The following is a 7,095-nucleotide window of genomic DNA, read 5'->3' as shown; positions in this document are numbered from 1 at the left end:
GAACATGACGGCAGTGCAGATACTTGGCTAGTAAAAACACAGGCACTGTTTTCTCCTCTTATTTATTCCTTTGTCCTCAGTTAAGCATGTTCTGTGGAGTTTAGCAAGGAATGTTTACTAGAATGCCTTGGTTCCATGTCCCCTCACATTGATGATCTTAGATCAAGTAATCAAGAACCTTCTATTACCATCATTTTAATGACAATATAAAGTCTATAGAGCATGCAGGAATTCTGCACTGGCTCATGCACTGTAACTCCTCTAAAAGAAGAGAGAAGCATTTAAAAATAATTTACCTTTTGTGCCAGAGGGTTACAGTGACAGTAAATATGCATTTTTCCAAAGTTCACAAATAAAACCACTCAACTTAACATGCTACCCAAAACTGCAGGCACTAGCTATAGGTCATGGGGACCCCTAAATACGTCTTCTTCAAGCATGAAAGAAGGTGCCACTTTGAAAATCTGGCAAATTTGCGTGGTGAGATCCTTCAATGAGCATACTGGTTAACAGGGACTTTAAAAGCATTCATGGCTGCTGAGTAATTATTCAGTACTCTGAACAGTCTCTGCCCTTGCAAGCTTGTACAGACACTGCTGCAGCAGTTTGTGCTTCACAAATTTTCTTCCCAGCTGCACCACCCAGGGACCAAGTGTCTCTAAAATGAAAACCAAAAAGGTTGTGCACAAGTTGGCAGAGTGGAAGAGGTGCCAGCCATCACCAGGCTCAGACAGCCCTGCAGAGGGTCCTAGGTAGCAGACAGAACAATATTATAAATATTCTCATAAAATAATATATTTAATCATATAAAAGATTTAGTTATGATTACAAGTAGAAAATTGTGAAGTATAAGGTATCGGAATGTTAGGAGTGCTGTGTTTAAAATATGCAACCATAGAAACTTCACCAAGAAATTACTGGAGTTCCAATGTTTTGTTCAAGAAACTATGGAGACCATAATGCCCACCAGTGATGCTGCTTGGAAAGTTCCTACCCTTCCCATCTAAATTTGAATATCAGGGATTCCAATGTAGAGCTCAGTAGAAGTGACCAGTGATGGCCTTATGGTAGGAATATTAATGAAGTTTTACAACTAGTGAAACCAGTAATTGTAAAGGTTAAATTTAAGAGCAGGAATATTATACATAGCATGTAAAAGAATTTATGTAACAATGATTCATCAGAAAAAGTATATTAAATGAACGGGTTTTATTTACTAAACTATCCCCAGTGTTCTTGGTGCTGAAATAAAGTGCTTATTCACATCAGATTGGTGTTATATAAGTTTCTTTCACCCCATTTGGTGACAGTTTCTTGGCAGCTCAGATGGGACCTCATTAAGAGGGACCAGAGGACTTAGGGACCTGACTGGTTCCAGCCAGCACCAAGGAATTCTCCGGGACACCCATCGATCCCCGATCCAAAAGGCTCTTGGTGATGTCCCCTGGAATTGGTAAGAAAAGACACTTCTTTTGCTATTCTGAAAAGAGAGGAGGTTAGAATCTTCCAGACTGCCTGTCTGTGAAAGCTTTTCAGGGCTGGACTAAGTAGAGTACCCAGGTTGAAAGCCTTGGTGTCTCGGTTTGGGAGACAAAGTTTCAGGAGGAATCGCTGTGGGATGAGCACCTCCTCCCAGGGGAAAAGGCCTTCCCCTCTTTCCTCTGCCAATGAAACAAATTAACTACAGCAAGTGAAAGTGGGGGAAAAACTGAACTATTTATTAACACAGGAAAAAAACTTAACTATTTATTAACACAAAATGAAACAAAGATAAAAAAACGGGAAAAGGATGCCCAGAGGAGCCAATGACACAGCCGGTGAAGCTGCTGGATTCCAGTGACTCCCCGCCTCCACTCACGGGCGTGGTCTTCCTTGGATTTCAGACAGGACAGGCCGAGGCAACCCCACAGGTTCCCCGGCCCGGAGAGAAGTCAAGAAAGGTAGGGAGGCCAGGGGGAGGAAAAGAAAAAAGCAAAACCTTTTTCCTAAGCTAGTGGGAAGCACAGCGGAGAACCGTTTCCCTCACAAAACCCGGCGGAGAGCCGTCTCCCCCACGAAGCCCCAGAGGGGAACTGTCTCCCCTCACGAGGCCTGGCAGAGAATCGTCTCCCCCCAGTCTCTCCAAGAGCCATCTCTCCCACGAAGTTCCACAGAGAGCTATCTCTCTCGAAGTCTCTCCAGGCCGTTGGACCGAGCCACTTTTATAGCCAGGGCTGTTAGGCCAAGCCGTTTAACGGATCTGCACATGCCAGTTCGGTTAAACTGACCTCAGCTCCGGCCTCGCCCCCCGGGCTCCATCGGCCGTTAAACTGATCCCCCAGCTCCGGCCTCGCCCCCCGGCTCCATCTTAAAGGCACAGAAGCCCTGGGCATTAAACAGACGGTTGAGTCAAGTTGTTTCATAATATCAGGACAGTGTCATAAACAAAAACTATCGCTGGGTTGGACAGTCAGAATTGCTAAACTGAAAACTTAATATGCCTAAAAGTTTCTGTCAGTGTCTGTGTATTGTTTGGTATTTGTTGGTGTTTTTGTATTACTTCCTATTTTGAACACAGCATGGCTAAGAAACTTAGTGTGCGTATTAAGAGTACGTTTAAGGGTGTTGGTGATTTGTCTGTTAACAGTCAGATTCCTAAAACCTCGCCATTGAAATGCATATTGAAGCTTTGGACAGAAGCAGCAGGTGAATTACTTAAGTGAAAAATGATTGAATATTGTAACCATTGGTGGCCAGTGTATACTTAGGAGGATCAAGAAAAATGGCAAGAAAATGGCACATTAAATTATAATATCATATTGCAATTAATGTTGTTTTTTAGAAGTGAGAATAAGTGGGATGAAGTTCTTTATGTCACCTTGTTTTTCACTCTAAGAAATTATCCAGAATGGCAAAAGGAATGCAGTAGGACCCCCCTCACTCAGAAACAATTGAGTGAGTATTGTAATAATTGGTGGCTGAAGTATACATTGGCAATCTACATTGTAATAATTGGCTACACTATTGCTAGGGAATGAAAAAGTAAATTTTTACCAATTTTTTTGCTTTTTTACAAGAGCAACTTATTTGGTACTGAATATGTGTACAGAGGAAAACTTAGCTTGGAATCTGTAAGCGTTGTGGATGTGACAGGGAGGAAAGAGAACAGGCCTTTTATTTTTTTACACCCATTACTATTTAAGTTAAGAAAACAGTTGGGGACACACTAATTTGTATATGCCAGAATGCCCAATCCCCTTGTTGGGAAGAGAATTATTGGGAAACTTGAATTTTCAAATAAGTCTCCAAGATAGGGAAATATAAATTTATAAATCAAAAGAGTTGGAAGAAATGCCAGAGGAGGTAGAGAATGCTGTAACCCTGTTGGTATAGGCAACTTAGATGCCTGGATGATCAAAGGTGGCCAAACCAGTGAGGATTTGAAGCCAGACTGGTAAAGCAAAAACAATATCCTATTAAATGGGAGGCAAGGAAGGGGTATAGAAAAATTTTTAAAATACGGGTTGTTGAAAGAGTGTGAATCAGAATATAACACACCAATATTACCAATTAAAAAGCAAAATGGGGAATATAGATTGGTACAAGATTTAAGGGCCATTAATTAAAAAGTACCTGATACTCATCTAGTAATAGCTAATTCATACACACTTTTGACAGCACTGAAAGGAAAATAGGAATGGTTCACAGTGCTTGCTCTTAAGGATGCGTTTTCTGTAATACCTCTTGACTCAGATAGTTAGAAATTGTTTGATTTTGAGCAGGGGTATCCAAACATGGGGCAGAAGGTGCAGCTAACATGGATTGTGCTACCCCAGGGCTTCAAAAGAGCACCACTATTTTTGACAATCAGTTGAGGAAAAAAATTGGAAAGCTGGAAATAGAAAATCTGGACAAAACTTTACTATAATGTGTAGATGATATTCTGCCAGCAACCAAGACTGAAAGTGAGTGCCTTGATGCTTCTGTAAGTCTGTTAAATTTCCTAGGACAATCTTGATACAGAGTGTCAAAGAAAATGGCACAAATGGGCAAAGAATCAGTAATATATCTTAGAGATCTTGCAGGAAGAAAGAATCTTGTGAAGCAGCTGAAAAGAACTCATTTGCCAGACTCCAGAGCCAAGGACTACAAGCCTTCTTAGGTATGGCAGGATGGTGGGTGGATTATGAGTGCTATGGTGTATGGCAAAACCCTTGTATAGTCCTCCACTGAGATATACTTGGTGTGAATTCCTGAGTGTCAAAGGGCCTTTGAAGTCCTAAAAGAGCTTTAATGCCTAGCCCTGTGTTCGGACTCCCACACTTAACCAAACCATCTGGTTATTTGTGCATGAATGGATGCACCTGGCACTAGGGGTACTGGCACAGCATTTGGGGTCATGCAAGCAGCCTGTGAGGTACTTTTCCCAACAACTGGATAGTGCAAGTCAAGGAAGACCTGGATGCTTAAGAGCAATGGTAGCTGCAGAGCTTTTAACCCAGGAAGCACAAAAGTTGATATCGTGACAAAAGATTATAATGTAACTACCTGTGATGGTTTTGCTTGGCCAGGCTTTTGGTAGCAGGGAGGTGAAGGGGGGCACATAAATATGGCTCCTGTGAGAAGCTGCTGGAAGCCACCATGTCCAGCAGAGCCAATCCCTGATGGCTCTGAAGATAGACATGCCTCTGGCCAAGACTGGGCCAATTAGAGATGGTGGTAATGCCTCTGCAAGAACATATTTAAGAAGAAATCAAAACGATATGCACATGCAGTTGTTTCTAGCCAGAGGAGGAGGAGGTGGAGGAGGAGGAGACGGAGGTGAGAACATGTGAGGCAAACAATGTGGAGACACCAAGGTCAGTGGAGAAGGAGGGAGAGGAGGTACTCTAGGCACTGGAGCTGAGATTCCTCTGCTGGCTGTGGTGAAGACCATGGTGAGGCAGGTTGTCTGCCTGCAGCCCATGGGGTCCATGGGAATGCAGAGGTCCCTTGCGGAGGTGCCCGCACCGGAGCAGGTAGATGCCTGGAGGCTGCGATCCTGGGGGAGACCTGGTTGAAAGGTCCCTGCTCCCAGGCTGGAACAGCCTGTCCTCAGAGGTCTGCACCCCGTGGATGAGGGACCCATGCCGCAGCAGTTTGGGGATAACTGTCTACCCGTGAGGGGACTCACATTGCAGCAGTTTTGAGACAACTGCTGCTTGTGAGATTGGACCATGTTGGAGGAGGTTGCAGAGAACTGTCTCCTGTGGGACCCCATGGCACAGCAGGGGAAGGACTTCTCTCCCTGAGTGACGGAAGAAAGACCTCGGTGATGAACTGACCCAAATCCCCACACCAAACCCCCTGCACTGTTATTGGGAAGGAGGGAGAGGTTGGGGGAAAGAACAGTGTCTTTAAGGGCTTATTTTACTTCTCATTATCCTCGTCTGACTCTGTCTGTAGTAAATTCACTTTGTGACTCTACATTGAGCCTGTTTTGCCCTTGAAGTGTTTTCTCCCGGCTCTTATCTCGACTCATGACCTCTTTGTTAATCTCTTTTTCCTCTCCTCTGCCCAGCTGAGGTACAGAAGAGCAAATGAGCAGCTGTTGTGGGTGCCCGGCATTTGGCCAGTGTCCAAACCATGACACTACCTCATATGGAATAGCTGGTTTGGAACCAAAAAGGAGGACACTGGATATCACCAGCAGGAGGCTGAAATACCAAGTTGCCCTACTGGAGCAGAACAATGTTGAACTTAAGATAACCACTGCCTTGAACCCAGCCATGTTTCCAGGCTTCAAAGGAAGCCCAGAGACCTTTGTATACTATGACTGCCTGGTAATCATTGAACAAGTGTGTTCTGGCAGATGGGATCTCAAGAGGGATCCCATCCAGGATCCAGAACTGGACCTGCATACCAGTGGGAGCAGCAAGGCATGAAATGGAAGATGGGCAGCTGAGTATGCAGTGGGAACCCTAACCCAGGCAATAGAAACTCAGCCTTTATCTTTTAACACATCAGCACAAAAAGCAGAATTAATGACCTTACCTAGAAATCAATGAAGGAAAAGGGGTAAACATATTGACTGGTTAAAAATATGTTTTTGGAATAATACACACCCATGAAGCCATTGTGTTGGTTTTGCTTGGCCCAGTTTTTGCTAGTGGTGGGGAGCCACAAAGATGGCTCTTGTGTGAAGCTTCTCAAAGATTTCACCGTGTCCAGCAGAGCCAATCCCTGATGGCCCTGAAGATGATGTACATGCTGCTGGCCAAGGCTGGGCCAATTAGAGATGTTGGCTACACCTCTGTGATAACATATTTAAGAAGAAATCAAAACAAGAGAGGGACATTTCCTTTTTAGCCAGAGAAAGAGGAGGAGGTGAGAATATGTGAGAGAAAACAACATGCAGGCTCCAAGGTCAGTGGAGAAGGTGGGGGAGGAGGTGCTTCTGGCACCGGAGCGGAGGGTCCTGCAGGCTGTGGTGAGGACCATGGTGAAGCCGGTTGTCCCCCTGCAGCCCATGGGGTCCACAGGGAATGCAGTGATCCACCCACAGCCAGTGGGGAGGTGCCCACGCCAGAGTGGGTAGATGCCTGGAGGAAGCTATGATCCAGTGGGAGTCCCAGTGGAGGGAGAGGCCTTGCTCCCGAGATGGAATAGACTGGCCTTGGAGTTCTGCACCCCGTGGATGAGGGACCCCACACCACGGCACTTTTGGGAGAACTGTCTGCCTGCAGGGGGAGCTCACGTTGTGGCAGGTTTGGGCAGACTGCTGCTTGTGAGAGTGGACCCATGCTGGAGCAGTTCATGGAGAGCTGCCTCCCGTGTGAGGGACCCCATGGTTATGCAGAGGAAAAGCCTTCTCTCCTGGAGCACCAGCAGAAGATCCTGATGATGAACTGACCAAACCCCCATGCCCTCCCTGCTGTCCTGCTTGTGGGAAGGAGGGAGGAGGGTGAGCGGAGAAAATGGTGTCTTTGAGGGCTTTGTTTTTACTTCTCATTATCCTCCTCTTTTTCTGTAGTAATAAAATTTCACTTTGTAACTTTAAGAGGAGCCTGTTCTGTCCTTGGAGTGTCTCCCAGTCCTTATCTCAAGTCATGAGCCCTGAGTGTATTGACTTTTTTC

The 7,095-nt window shown here is 45.2% G+C and overlaps 1 long non-coding RNA gene across 1 annotated transcript; it reads left to right on the top strand.

Moving 5' to 3' along the window:
* Positions 1–1,768: 1,768 nt before the first annotated feature.
* LOC146428909 (uncharacterized) lies at positions 1,769–7,018 on the top strand. The gene is made up of 2 exons (XR_014855828.1): positions 1,769–1,940; positions 5,540–7,018. It is a non-coding gene; the product is annotated as an uncharacterized LOC146428909 (long non-coding RNA).
* The last annotated feature ends 77 nt before the right edge of the window (positions 7,019–7,095 follow it).

This window comes from Lichenostomus cassidix, chromosome 19 (genome assembly GCF_008360975.1).
Source record: "Lichenostomus cassidix isolate B80296 chromosome 19, HeHo_3.0, whole genome shotgun sequence".
NCBI lineage: Eukaryota > Metazoa > Chordata > Aves > Passeriformes > Meliphagidae > Lichenostomus > Lichenostomus cassidix.
This window is presented reverse-complemented; position numbering and strand designations above follow the sequence as displayed.